At 42.2% G+C, this 15,636-nt stretch overlaps 2 protein-coding genes and 1 pseudogene across 2 annotated transcripts in view; all 3 read left to right on the top strand.

The window, feature by feature from the left end:
• Positions 1-15,636, top strand: part of LOC148003534 (disks large homolog 5-like) — a 446,357-nt gene that overhangs the window by 233,977 nt on the left and 196,744 nt on the right. The gene's annotated exons all lie outside the window — the stretch shown is intronic.
• Positions 1-15,636, top strand: part of Rcn1-ps7 (reticulocalbin 1, pseudogene 7) — a 102,010-nt gene that overhangs the window by 77,401 nt on the left and 8,973 nt on the right. The gene's annotated exons all lie outside the window — the stretch shown is intronic.
• LOC148003542 (reticulocalbin-1-like) lies at positions 1,642-8,768 on the top strand (annotated as a pseudogene).

A 15,636-nucleotide genomic window follows, 5' to 3' on the forward strand; every position in this document is an offset into this window, starting at 1 on the left:
AGTGTCATATGGGAACTCAATTTCATCGTAAAATAAACCTGCTTTTCTCTTTTCATTGCTTGCTCTTAGTTTCCATATTCATACACATATATAATTTATTCTGATTATTCTCTCCCCCACATCGTCCCATTCCCTCCCCTGTGACTTAAACATATACAGTCTTCTAAATTTAGGTTTCCGATGTCTGATTTCTCTTTTATTTATTATACATTCCTTTACTTTTCCATCTATAGTTTATGATATCTTAATAAGAAACCCATTCTGTCATTAGCACTCTCTGTGCTTGATAGGAGACATTCACATTCTTCAGTAGCTTGTCATCAGTGCAGGAAATGACATCAAGCTCTCTCTCTCTCTCTCTATCTCTGTCTCTCTGTCTCTGTCTCCCTCTCTGTCTCTCTGTCTCTCTGTCTCTCTGTCTCTCTCTGTCTCTCTGTCTCTCTCTCCATCCCCTCCCCAATTGTTCTGTTTTCTAGTACAAGGACTCACACTTTAGTCTAGCCTTGAACTCAAGGCAATCCACCTACCTCAGCCTTGTGAGTGTTGGGATTGCAGGTATACACCATCTTGCCCAGTGAATTTTGTGACTCTCGTACATCCCTTTACTATTTCTGAGTTATTTTTAATATTGCTGTGACCCTTTTCTAGCTTCTAGATGTAGATACATTAACTGATTAGAAGGTTTTATTTTTAAAGATTTATTTATTTATGTACATGAGCACTCTGTTTGCGAGTGTGCCTGCATCTCAGAAGAGAACTTCAGACAGAAGAGGGCATTGGATCCCACTACAGACAGTTGTTGGTCACCATGTGGTTGCTGGGAATTGAACTTGAGAGCAATGGAGAAGCAGCGCTCTTAACCACCAAGCCATCTCTCCAACCTGATAAAAAAGATTTTAAATTTCATTCTTTTCGTGTTTGTTTGCATCTTTCTTCTTGACAACACTGTGATGGAATGTCCAAATGGTAATTAGTGGCGGTTGGTAGAAGGAGCCATATGTGTGATGCTGCCATATGTGTGAGGGGCTGGCAACAAGGTGCAGAGCCAAGACCATGGCCCCGTGTCCTGAGGCTCGCCTGCTGGACATGGGCTCTGAAGCACCATCAGGATGCCTTCAGGTGAGGAAAGGTGGTGGTGGCTTGCGCCCTGCTGAGCCGGCCTAGGAGAGTGGCAACCACAATCACAATGTCCAAGCCTCCAGCCTGGGGCAGCGAGAAGCTCCGGAGGCAATGGCCTCGGGTAGGTCACGGTGGTCCCGGGGCCCCCAGAAGCCGCCCTGGGCCACCGCAGAGCCCTGAGGGGGGACTGACGGGCCTGGGCGGAGCCCGGAGCTCCACACCACACGCCTCGCCATGTCCCGCCTCCCGGTGTTGCCTGCACCGCGGAGTGGGCACACGTGTCCTTCCCACGCCGCCGCTCGACCGCGCCCAGGCCCGGCCTCAGGGCACGCGGAGCTCGTGGGTGAGCGCGTGGCCTGAGGGGGCGGGGCGCGTGCGTTATATTTAGCGCCGGCAGCAGCGCGTGTGCCTGGGCGAGTTTTCCTTCCGCAGGTGCCAGCAGCCAGGGCGCCGCCGCCCAAGCTGACTCCTCTCTCTCCCTCTCCGACCCCGGCAGGGTCCAGAGGTGATTCTGCCTGCACGATGTCCTCCTTGCTGGAGGCGAGCTCTTCGCAGGAGCCACATCGTGAACAAAAAGAGAAAAGAAAAAAAGAAAAGAAAAAGCAGAAGAAGCGGCCAGGGAAGGGGGCGGTAAGGGCGTTGGGGTTCACCTCGGCCACGGGAGGGCGCGCTATGACAGCGGCGGGGTTTCCAACAGAGACTGAAGCCTTGCAGTGTCCAGGAAGAAGCCCAGGCAAGCCCTGCCAGGGGACCTCGAGGCGTGGTGCTCCTGCGGACCCCGAGCTGCTAGATAACACATACTCCTTGCTGATGTCATTTTGCGCCGAAAGTAACCGTGCACCTTTTGAATTGACCAATCATGTGTAACCTCGCAAATGCCCCTATATAAACCCCCGAGTTTGGAAGCTCGGGGTCGATTCCTCTGTCTCCTGTGTGAGATACGTGTCGACCCGGGATCCCGCTAAGACCCGGGATCTCGTTAACAAAAGCTACCTCTTGCTGTTACATCAAGAATGGCTACTCTTGATTTCTGGGGGCACCCCACCCCGCGATCAGAGCGAGAGACGCGGCTCCCCGTTTAGGGGTACGCTCTTTCAGTTTCAATTGTATGTTAAAGGATGGGGATCGTGGGAAAATATTTTCTTAAAACCTCAGGCAATGAATGTATTATTTAATAGATTTCTTCTGATCTACTTTGTAATTGGTTGCCCCTTGTAAGAGATTGTATTTAGAGGATGTAAAATACCCTCCTTCAATTACTCGGAAAAAGGGAACATAAACAGAAATTTCCTCTTTTTTAGCCTCCAAAGCTCTGAGAGATTACAGTTCTGCATAATTTAATTCTTTCCTGCCTGCTATGAGCAGACCTTCAGATCAGCAAGTTCCTTTGGAATGGTTTTGCTTGTTTTTGTTTATTTTTCATGGTGCTGATTAGAAAGCCACGAATTGTTTTGTGAATTTTAAATTTCAAGAGATGACACCCAGAGTTTATGGTGTTTTCCTTCAAACACTGCAGTGTAGTTGCAGCATAAAAAAAATACTTCTTGTGACAAGAAGTGGAAAAAGAAAGTTGATGAGCTAAGAAAAGTAGAGCCTTGAGCCAGATCAACCATTTGGCTTCCTCAAATATGGAGCAAGCATGGAATGTGGCTTTTTCAGAATCGAGGGGGTTTTTAGGATTGGGCAGTGAATGCTGTCTGGGGCTAACCCGTCCCTTTTGTGGCTGACAACCCTTAGGAGAAGGTCAGAATGTGCCAACAGCACAGAGTGGGCACTGGTGGTGTTTGAACTCAGAAGTGCTCAGGAACTGTGAAAGTTTCTCTGTTATCATCCTGGAGTCATCTAGTGAAATAGACCACTGTGATGCTGTGTAAGAGGCCATTGTGAGGGCTGGAGAGATGGCTCAGTGGGTAAGAGCACCAAGTGTTCTTCCAGAGGTCCTGAGTTCAAATGCCAGCAACCACATGGTGGCTCACAACCATCTGTAAGGAGTACTGATGCCCTCTTCTGGTGTGTCTGAAGACAGCTGCGTGGTCTCACATATAAATAAATAAATCTTACAAAAGATTCTCATCTACTGCAGTTTCTGTGTGGACGGGGCTTAAAGATCAAGTACATTGCCTGTCTTTAAAGATCAAGTGTATCACCTAACTTTCAAACCAAGAAATATAGTGTCTTTTTTGCTGCTTCTGTACCTTTTAGTGATGTATCTTTTCTCCTATTACGTCGTTTGTTTCCATGATAGTTGTTTTCAAGTGTCTATGATTATCAATCCTATTTGCAGAGCTATTCAATATTTCTGTTTTCATTGGTTAAATATTTGTGGTGAATTTACATTGTTATATCAGTAAAATGCTATGTGAAAATTTTAGAGAATATACCGGTTTGGGTAATTGTAATAACCTTTGCCCTCAAGTGGTGGCCTGTTTACACATTGAAAAGACTGGAATGTATTACCATCCATAGCAGGATTGATAGGGAAGCACAATGGACAGCGACAGTGTTGTTCCCTTTGACAGTTGTGGGAGCCAAGAATGAAGTGTGAGTTGCCTATTTGTGACTTATAAAATCGAGACTGAGTATCATTACTGTAGAAGCCCATGGAAAAAATGATGAAGTTTTCAGAAATCACCAGTTAAAGAAATGGTGATATTGCTTATATTGAATTCTGAGTTTCAAAGTTATGTTTCATTTCTCTTTATTCCATAATGAAGCTTTTTATTAATTTTTTTATTATTCACCATTACACCCTTAGATGCACAGGGCTAGGATTGTAGTAGGTGCTCAATAAATCTCTGACCATCGGGGCAGAGGAATGATAAGAAAGGATGTATTTTCTGTAAGTTCTGTTACTTTCGGGAACAGGTGGTTTTCGGCTTACCAGTCACAGCTTGGTATCTTGTCCCACATACGACAACTTGACAGAATCCCCTTTCTGGCCATTATGTTCAACTTATTTTTCTCTTTTTTTTTTTTTTTGGTTCTTTTTTTCGGAGCTGGGGACCGAACCCAGGGCCTTGCGCTTCCTAGGCAAGCACTCTACCACTGAGCTAAATCCCCAACCCCAACTTATTTTTCTCTTAATCATTCTTGAAAATCATGGAAGTAGTGTGGAAACTTGATTGTACCTGCAGTATAGCAAAAGAGGCCAGTCTAGATAGGTAAGCAGTTAAGTTTCTCCATGAGGTGATGTCTTAAAACATCTAGACTTTAGGAATTTAGTGTTGTGTTTTCTAAAGATACATCGTACAGCATACAGATAACATCATAATAGAATAAAGGAGTCTTTTGATTTAGCCCCAAATTCCATAAAGCAATGACTACTGCACAGTTCTCTTGGCCATATGAATAGCGGAAATTATATTTCACTTTTTTAAAGAAATAATGAAAGTACTTAATCTTAAGCAAAGCCCATGGGAAAAGTTTGCTGTGGTGTTTCTCTTTGGTTTCTTGTGCTCTTTCTAGAGGACGACTTTAAGAAGTCAGGGCGGACAGGTGGTCAGCGTGGTCAGGCAGTCATGAGCAGATGGTTAAGCAATGTGCTAGGGCCCCATAGGCCAGTGAGCCAGGCTGAAGAGCAGAGGCTAGCCAGTGAGCCTGACTGAAGAGCAGAGGCTAGCCAGTGAGCCTGACTGAAGAGCAGAGGCTAGCCAGTGATCCAGGCTGAAGAGCAGAGGCTAGCCAGTGAACCTGACTGAAGAGCAGAAGCTAGCCAGTGAGCCTGACTGAAGAGCAGAGGCTAGCCAGTGAGCCTGACTGAAGAGCACAGGCTAGCCAGTGAGCCAGGCTGAAGGCTGAAGAGCAGTGAATTTAACCTTTATTTCTAAGTTCTTCAGTTTTCCTAAAACACAAAAGTTTGCCTCCATAAAGTATGGCTTAAAAAGTTCTCCTTGCTCTCTTCTTCTTATCTCCTTTCCTCTTGCTCTTATGACACAATAATTTCCTTACTCTCAATGCCTTACTCTCAACGCTATGCCTTTACTTTACTCAAGTTCTTCTTGAGTTCTGTTCTCTTCAGCTCAGTTCTGTCTTAAAAGCTTCTCTCTCTTTGTCCTCAGCATTTGTATATCTTTCTGAACACAGCATCACATGGTGAAAAGTTCACCACAAGTTTGCACAGGAATTCAAATCATAAGTTGGATAATCAGTTTACGACAGAGAATGTTTACATGCACATCCATCAAGAGTAATCATCAGGATAAACCATCATCATCTGTCACTGGCTCTGCACGTTCATGGAGAGTTAAAAGCTGTAATTTTTATGAGAAAAGAATAAGGAACATTACCTATAGGCAAATCCAGTCAATTATGTTAAGTCCTTGTACCTATAGTAAATCATTAGTTCTCTTTTTATGAACTTTGGTTAATTGGTTTACACCCTCTTAGGATGGGCTCTAACTTGTAGATCCTGCTTGGTATTGCAGAAGCAATTCACTCATAACACTTTAAGAATGGCAGAGTTCTCAATGCAATTTTGATTATGAGAGAAAACATAATAGCAGTCCTATTATAAAAGCTTAAAATTACTAATCTAATTTTAGGAATTCTTATAGAACCATCCTTAGGAATTAAGAAATCATCTATTTGTCTACAGATCATCACTCCAAGACAAAACTTCTTCGTTGCTCTGTGGTGATCTGCTCAAAAGAGTGGGGTAAAGAGCATGACAAATACAGAGGCAGATGCTTGCAGCCAACAATTCAGCTGAGATCAGGGTCCCCAATGGAGAAGTAAGAGAAAGAATTGAGGGAGCTGAAGGGCTGTACAGCCCCATAAGAACAACAGTAAGAAACAACCAGAGCTCCCAGAGCTGAAATCACCATCCAAAGAGTACACATGGACAGACCCATGGCTACAGCTGCATATGTAGAAGAGGATGGCCTTCTTGGGTACAAATGGGAGGAGAAGCCCTTAGTCTTGTCAAGGCTTGATGGCCCAGCGTAGGGGAAAACAGAACAGGGAGGCAGGTAGGCCTCGGTGTTTGGGTGGGTATGGTAACACCCTCATAGTAGAAGGGGGAGGCATGTTATAAGGGGTTTTGTGGATGGGATACCAGGAAAAGGGATAACATTTGAAATGTAACAAAAGCCCTCTCTGGGGGATGGACAGCGGCTAAGGTGCTCTGAGCCCCTACTTCCCTGCTGCCTCCCTTTGATCACGACTCTGGTGCCAGATGTCAGCCTGGGACACTCCATGGGCTGCTGCTGGCACTGGTCTTGGCGTTCAGGGCCAAAAGCATGATGAGCAAGGAGCACTTCGTTTGTCCCGATTCAGAGCAGGGCTAGTGGCCACCAGAGAACAAGCACAGCTTCCTGTACAATCATGAGGTCTTCCTGGGCAAGGAGGACTCCAAGACCTATGATAGCTAATCCTGGACGAGAGCAGGAGAGGCTGGGGAAAATTGTTGATCCAATTGACAGTGATGGAGGCGGCCTTGTTACTTCTGAAGACCTGAAAGTTTGGGTCAAACAGGTACAGAAAAGATACATCTACCAAAATCTGGCTAAACTCTGGAAGGATTATGATAGGGACATAGATGAAAAATCTCCTGGGAAGAATACAAGCAGGCTACCTATGGCTACTGCCTGGGAAACCTTGCTGAATTCCAAGATAGCTCTGATCATCACAACTTTAAAAAGTTGCCTCCACGAGATGAGAGGAGGTTTAAGGCCTTGACGGTGACCTGACAGCTACTCAGGACGGGTTCATTGCTTTTCTGCACTAAGAGGATTTAGAACATATGAAGGAGATTGTAGTTCTGGAAACGCTGGAGAATATCGACAAGAACGGGGATGGTTTTTTGGACCAGGATGAGTACATTGTGGACATCTTTTTCAAAACAACCCTGAGATTTCACCTCACACCAGTGAGAATGGCTAAGATCAAAAACTCAGGTGACAGCAGATGCTGGCGAGGATGTGGAGAAAGAGGTACACTCCTCCATTGTTGGTGGGATTGCAGACCGTTAAAACCATTCTGGAAATCAGTCTGGAGGTTCCTCAGAAAATTGGACATTGAACTGCCTGGGGATCCAGCTATACCTCTCTTCGCCATATACCCAAAAGATGCCCCAACATATAAATAAGACACGTGCTCCACTATGTTCATCGCAGCCTTATTTATAATAGCCAGAAGCTGGAAAGAACCCAGATGCCCTTCAACAGAGGAATGGATACAGAAAATGTGGTACATCTATACAATGGAATATTACTCAGCTATCAAAAACAACGGCTTTATGAAATTCGTAGGCAAATGGTTGGAACTGGAAAATATCATCCTGAGTGAGCTAACCCTATCACAGAAAGACATACATGGTATGCACTCACTGATAAGTGGCTATTAGCCCAAATGCTTGAATTACCCTAGATGCCTAGAACAAATGAAACTCAAGACGGATGATCAAAATGTGAATGCTTCACTCCTTCTCTAAAAGGGGAACAAGAATATCCTTGGCAGGGAAGAGAGAGGCAAAGATTAAAACAGAGACTGAAGGAACTCCCATTCAGAGCCTGCCCCACATGTGGTCCATACATATACAGCCACCCAATTATACAAGATGGATGAAGCAAATAAGTGCAGACCAACAGGAGCCGGATGTAGATCGCTCCTGAGAGACACAGCCAGAATACAGCATATACAGAGGCGAATGCCAGCAGCAAACCACTGAACTGAGAATAGGACCCCCGTTGAAGGAATCAGAGAAAGAACTGGAAGAGCTTGAAGGGGCTCGAGACCCCATATGTACAACAATGCCAAGCAACCAGAGCTTCCAGGGACTAAGCCACTACCCAAAGACTATACATGGACTGACCCTGGACTCTGACCTCATAGGTAGCAATGAATATCCTAGTAAGAGCACCAGTGGAAGGGGAAGCCCTGGGTCCTGCTAAGACTGAACCCCCAGTGAACTAGACTGTTGGGGGGAGGGCGGCAATGGGGGGAGGGTTGGGAGGGGAACACCCATAAGGCAGGGGAGGGGAGGGGGATGTTTGCCCGGAAACCAAAGAATTATTATTAAGTATTAAATAAATTTGAAAAAAACTGAAAACAACAAAAAAATGTAAGTTAAAACTATCCAATAAAAAGATTCAAAGCCAAAAAAAAAAAAAAAAAAAAAAAAAAGGTGAAATGAGAGGAGGTTTAAGGCCTTGACGGTGACCTGACAGCTACTCAAGACTGGTTCATTGCTTTTCTACACTAAGAGGATTTAAAGCATATGAAGGAGATTGTAGTTCTGGAAACGCTGGAGGATATCGACAAGAACGGGGATGGTTTTGTGGACCAGGATGAGTACATTTTGGACATCTTTTTCCCATGTGGACAATTCCCCTATGACAGACTGGGTTTTGTCTGGGGAGCAGTTCAATAATTTCCTAGATCTGAACAAGGATGGGAAACTGGATTAGGATGAGATTCACCATTGGATCCTCCCTCAGGACTATGACCATGCACAGGCTGAGGCCTGGCATCTGGTATATGAGTCTGACAAAAGCAAGGATGAGATGCTAACCAAGGAGGAGATTCTAGACAACTGGACCATGTTTATGGGAAGCCAAGCCACCAATTATGCGGAAGATCTTACCAAAAATCATGATGAACTTTGAAAGACATTCATCTTCGTGTGGCCAATGGTCACAGGCTTCCTGCGGATGTTCTGGGTTATTGCTATATTTGTAAAGTATATAGCAGTTGCTTCCCTAAACAATGAGAAACCTTTCTAAAGCTCAAAAACAAATCATATATTGCACCACCAACAATAATAGTTTGAGATTTAAACACACCACTTTCATCAATGGACAGATCAAGGGAACAGAAATTAAACAGAGACATAGAAAGACTAACAGAAGTTATGAAACAAATGGATTTAACTTATATTTATAGAACATTCCATACTAAAACGAAAGGATATACCTTCTTCTCAGCATCTCATGGAACCTATTCAAACATTGACCATATAATCGGTGACAAAACAAGCCTCAACAGGTACAGGAAGATAGAAGTAATCCCATGCATTTATCAAAAAACCACAGACTAAGGCTGCTGATCAATAACAACAAATAGAACAGAAAGCCCACATATACATGGAAGTTGAAGTCAATAACAACTTGTTCATTGGAGACATAAGAAAGAAATTAAAGACTTCTTAGAACTTAATGAAAGTGAAGATACAACATACTCAAACTTATGGGACACAATAAAAGCAGTGCAAAGAGGAAAACTCACAGCTCTGAGTGCCTGCAAAAAGAAACAGGAGAGAGCATCTGTCATCAGCTTGACGGCACACCTAAAAGCACTAGAAAAAAAATTAAATAAACCCTAGAGGAGTAGAAGGCAGGAAATAATCAAACTCAGGGCTGAAATCAAACAAGAAGAAACAAAACTGAGTATCAAAAGAATCAGCAAACCCAGGAACTGGTTCTTTGAGAAAATCAACAAGATAAATAAACACTTAGCCATACTAACCAGAGGTCACGGAGAGTGTATCCAAATTAATAAAATCAGAAATAAAAGGGAGACATACAACAAAATCTGAAGAAATTAAAAAGATCATCAGATCCTACTACAAAAACATATATTCAACAAAACTGGAAAATGTGAAGGAAATGGACAATTTTCTATACAGATACCAGGTACCACAGTTAAATCAGGAACAAATAAACCATCTAAACAACCCCATAACTCCTAAAGAAATAGAAACTGCTATTAAACATCTCCCATCCAAAAAGAGCCCAGGACCAGATGGATTTAGTGCAGAATTCTATCAGACCTTCATAGAAGAGTTCATACCAATACTGTCCAAAATACTCCGCAAAATACAAACAGACAGAGCACTACCAAATTCCTTCCATGAAGCCACAATTACTCTTATACCTAAACCACCCAAAGATACAACAAAGATAAAGAAAATCAGATCAGTTTGCTTTATGAATATTGATGCAAAAATGCTCAATAAAATTCTTGCAAATTGAATCCAAGAACACATCCAAATGATCATCCATCATGATCAAGTAGGCCTCATGGCAAGGATGCAGGGATGGTTTAATATACAGAAATCCATCAACGAAATTCACCATATAAACAAACTCAAAGGAAAAAAAACACATGATCATTTCATTAGATGCTGAGAAATCATTTGACAAAATTCATTACCCTTTCATTAATAAAGTCCTGGAAAGATCAGGAATTAAAGGCCCATATCTAAATATAGGAAAATGCAAAATACATCAAACCAGTAGCTAACATCAAACTAAACTGAGAAAATTGAAGGAATCCCACTAAACCAGGAACTAGACACGGCTGACCACTCTTTCCCTACTTTTTCAATATGGTACTTAAAGTCCTAGCCATAGCAATCAAACAATGAAAGTAGGTCAAAGGGAAAAAATTAGAAGGGATGAAGTCAAAATACTAATATTTGAAGATGATATGATAGTCTACATAAGCACCACCAAAATTCCACCAGGGAACTACTTAATGTGATCAACAACTTCAGCAAACTGTCTGAGTATAAAATTAACTCAAACAATTCAGTACTCTTCCTCTACTCAAAGGGTAAACAGGCTGAGAAAGAAATTAGGGAAATGACAGCCTTCACAATAGTCCCAAATAATGTAAAATAACTTGCTGTTACTTGAACCAAGCAAGTAAAAAATCTGTATGACAAGAACTTCAAGTCTCTGAAGAAATTGAAGTAGATCTCAGAAGATGGAAAGATCTCCCATGCTCATAGATTGGCAGGATGAATATGGTAAAAAATGGCTATTTTGCCAAAAGCAATCTACAGATTCAATGCCATCACCATCAATATTCCTACTCAATTCTTTATAAAGGTAGAAAGTGCAATTTGCCATCATTTGGTATACCATAAAACCCAGGATAGCAAAAACTATACTCAACAATAAAAGAACTTCTGGGGGAATCACCATCTCTGACCTCAAGCAGTATTACAGAGCAATAGTTTGTATGGTATTGGCATACAGACAGGCAGCTCAGTGGAACATAATTGAAGACACAGAAATGAACCCACACACCTATGGTCATTTGATCTTTGACAAAGGAGTTAAATCATCCAATGGAAGAAACATAGCATTTTTAACAAGTGGTGCTTGTTCAACTGGAGGTAAGCATGTAGAAGAATGTAAGTTGACCCATCCTTATTGCCCTGGACAAAGATTAAGTCCAAGTGGATCAAGGGCCTCCACATCAAACCAGATACACTAAAATTAATCGAAAAAAAGTAGGGAAGAGTCCCGAAGACATAAGAACTAAGGAAAATTTCCTGAACAAAATACCAATAGCTTATGCTTTAAGATCAAGAATCGACAAATGGGCCCTCATAAAACTGAAAAGCTTCTGTAAGGCAAAGGACAGTGTCATTAGGACAAAAACGCAACCTACAGATTGGGAAAAAATCTTGACCAATCCTGCATCTGATAGAGGACTAATATCCAAAGTATACACAAAACACAAGAAGTTAGAGTACAGAGAGCCAAACACCCCTGTTAATAAATGGGGTTCGGAGCTGAAGAAAACATTCTCAGCTGAGGAATATCGAACAGCTAAAAGCACATAAAGAAATGCTCAACATCCTTAGTCATCTGGGAAATGCAAATCAAAACAACCCTAAGAATCCACCTCACACCAGTCAGGATGGCTAAGATCAAAAACTCAGGTGACAACAGATGCTGGCGAGGATGTGGAGAAAGAGGAACACTCCTCCATTGTTGCTGGGATTGCAAACTGGTACAAGCACTCTGGAAATCAGTCTGAAGTTTCCTCAGAAAATTGGACATTGCACTACCTGAGCACACAGCTATACCTATCCTGGGCATGTACCCAAAAGATGCTCCAACATACAACAATACACATGCTGCACTAAGTTCATAGCAGACTTTTTCATAATAGCCAGAAGCTGGAATGAACCCAGATGCCCTTCAACAGAGGAATGGATTTGAAAAATGTGGTACATCTACACAATGGAGTACCACTCAGCTATCAAAAACAATGACTACGTTCAATTCATAGGCAAATGGAAAGAACTAGAAAATATCATCCACAGTGAGGTAATCCAATCACAGAAAAACATACTTGGTATGCTGTTGGGAGCAATGGCCTTGAAGCCCTCCATTATTGATGTTATTATTATGGTTAGCATTAAGTATGACTGGGTTCATGGAAAATCCACAGCCACCTCAGAAGACTAATACAAATGTGGTGGTCAAGATGAATAATCATATGATAATGTGTGATGTTAAGATACCCAATGTCATGACCTGTAACCTTTCTGAAAAACCAACAGCCTGCTGACTAATAGATATGACAAACCTGTGATCTTTCTGACATCCTGTCAACATCAGCCGATTCCCTGACCACACGAATATTGTGTCCTTGGCGTGCGTAAATGTTTCTTACTTCACCCCTCTCTCTCTTACCTTTTTATGGTACAAATTCATCCTTGGGGAAAAATAAAATTGTCACCTTGATCAGACTCTTGTCTTGGCGTCCTTCTTCGTGTCTCTTGTCCCTCATTCTCTTCCAGGTACTCAGCACCCCTCATTGACAATATGCACTCATTGATAAGTGGATATTGACCAAAACCTCAAATTACCCAAGATGCAATCTACAGATCTCAGGAAACTCAAGAAGAAGGATGACCAAAGTGCAGATGCTCCCACTCCTTCTTAAAATGGGGAACAAAAATATCCACAGGAGGCCAAATCTAAAGCAGAGACCGAAGGAACAGCCATTCAGAGCCTGCCCCACATGTGGCCCATATATATACAGCCACCAAAACTAGGTAAGATTGATGAAGCTAAAAAGTGCTTACTGAAAGGGACCGGATATACATCTCCCCTGAGAGACACATCCAGAGCATGACAAATAAAGAGGTCAGTGCTGGCAGTAAACTACTGAACTGAGAACAGGACGCCCTTTATGGGAATTAGAGGAAGGATTCAAAGAGCTGAAGGGCTTGCAACCCCATATGAACAGCAATGCCAACCAAATAAACCACTAGCAAAAGACTATATATGGACTGACCCAGGGGTCCAACTGCATATGTAGGAGAGACTAGCCTTGTTGGGGCACCTGTGGAAGTGGAAGCCCATGTTCTTAACAAGGTTGGACCCTCAGTGCAGGGGATTGTCCGGGAAGGGGTTTCTAAGTGGCATGGATTGGGGGAGCATACATATGGGAGAGGGCACGGGAGGGGGGCTTAAGGACCAAAAGCTGGGAAACGGAATAAGTTTTGAATAAAAAATATATATCTATTTAAAAAACTAAAATTTTAAAAAATGATAATAATACTAAGAAATAATCAAAAAAAATAAACTGTGAATAAGAAAGAAATTTTCGGATTTGGAAAAAGATGAATGCCAGGTATTTGAAAAACTGTATGATCATGGTAAACACTTTAATATACTTGAGAAATTTTTTACATGTTAATGAACTGCATCTTTTTTTTAAATAGTGAATGGAAATCCAGTTCCTTCCTGGCTGTGAGGCTAGGTATCCAGATGTAGTGGAATTCATTATTTGTTGGTCCTGAACCTTTGAGTCTGCTTCTAACACAGATTATGCCAAGGAAACTATGCCAGGGTGATATCTAAGCCATTGACCAAACTATCTGGACTAACAATCACAGGTGAAATTCCACCTTGTAAATGGGAGGAGAGGAATAAAAGATACCTTTAAGGATTTAAAAAAGATGAAATGTACCCAAAAAAGCCAATAAAAAATTTTTAAATAAAAATAACTTAGGAAATACAAAGTACTGGGGTGCCATCCCACAATCATGATGTGTTTCTTCTGTGATAGCTTACAGGTTAATTTACTTCTCTATAACTGTTTTCATATTTCAAAGTAAGTAATGGCATCATCTGTGGAGTGATGGTGAGAACAAAAGCTTTGCCGAACTTGAATAATCGATTCCTCCCGAGCATGTGCTTAAAATTCTAAGCACAGGGAAATTTCCTGAAGGGATTAAAAAACAAAATCCAGGGTTGGAGAGATGTCTCAATGGTTAAGAACCTTGACTACTCTTCCAGAGGTCCTGAGTTCAAATCCCAGCAACCACATAGTGGCTCACAACCATCTGTAATGGGATCTGATACCCTCTTCTGGTGTATCTGAAGAAAGCTACAGTGTACTCACATACATGAAATAAACAAATGTTTAAAAAAATCCAAATATAAAACAGGAACAACAATGATGTAAAAACATTCTGCATGCTGGGTATGAAGGCATGTTGCAACTTTAATCAGCTTTGTAGGTATTTCTAATAAACACACAAAGAAACAAAAATCCTATCACAGTCCTAGCAGTTGCATCCAACAAAGAGAGAGCTGTGAGGTAGTGTGTGCTGCTTCTTTCCCCAGATACCCCTGGGCCTCAGGCCTGCACCCAGTGAGCTGGACCAAGAGCAGCCAGGTTGAAATTCCTGCTGCCATGGCAGGATTCTGCAGGAACATTTCCCTTTGACAACAAGGAACCTGTGTGGAGGAGACCTCTTGGTGAGTCCTCAAGGACTCTACATGTCCTATTCTACAGGGAGAAGCCCTGCCAGGTCTTTGGCAAGGCCAGCCATTTGTATGGGGAAGTCTCTGGTCCTGTGGCAGAGAACGAGGAATGGCAGAAAGAATGGCAGCGCCACTGAGATCAAAGGCTACCCCTTCTAGGCCTATGACCTCCTAATTAATTTATCTTTCACCCGATGCCCTATTCACATTTTCTTAATCTCATACAACTGTGATCTTGATGAGAACTGGGCTCTTGTTTTCTTAATCAGTTCTTTGTTGTAACAGACCTTTTTAACTTACTCCAGCCCCTGAGACTTATTCATACCTTCTGTATGCAGTAGGACCCTTGGTGGGACTGTCATCTCGAAAATAGAAGGTTCGGTAATCCAAAAGATTGGACTCCAGTTTACCTCAGGCCAGGAAAGAAGTCAGCCACCATTAGTAAAAGAGCAAGGGAAAAATAACATAGGAAAAACAAGTGGCTTAATCAGTAGAAAAGATCCTCAACTTCTAAGGCCCGCACATCTGCACCCCTCTCTTCTGAGCTTTGTATAGTGATGTTGTATAACTCCAGATGGTAGTAAAAGGGAGAGTTCTTCCCAGAAAGGTCAGACATGATTTTCACTCTTACATCTCTGAGGTGGGCTGGCATTATAGCACACATTCATGTTGAATTATTATAACACCTATGATAAGAAGACAGAATCCGTATATCACAATGCCAAATAGACTCCCTCCTGAACGTATGGACCAATTAAAATTGAGGTTCAACCTGAACTCAGGCCATTCCACTCCCTTCCCGTCCTCCTGATTCTTATGTTTGTTACAAGTAAAAGATCATGTTGTAGTCCCCAATATTCTCATGCCTAGACTTGTCTATTCACGGAGAAGGATATTGGAGAAGTGATGGTTATATAGTTACAATGTGGTAACACAAGGTCTAGGTTGACATTTGCTCACTGATGTCCAATATAATTGTCTTGTTATATTTGAGAAAGGG

The sequence above is a fragment of the Rattus norvegicus genome, chromosome 9 (assembly GCF_021556685.1).
Source record: "Rattus norvegicus strain SHRSP/BbbUtx chromosome 9, alternate assembly SHRSP_T2T, whole genome shotgun sequence".
NCBI classification, from domain to species: domain Eukaryota; kingdom Metazoa; phylum Chordata; class Mammalia; order Rodentia; family Muridae; genus Rattus; species Rattus norvegicus.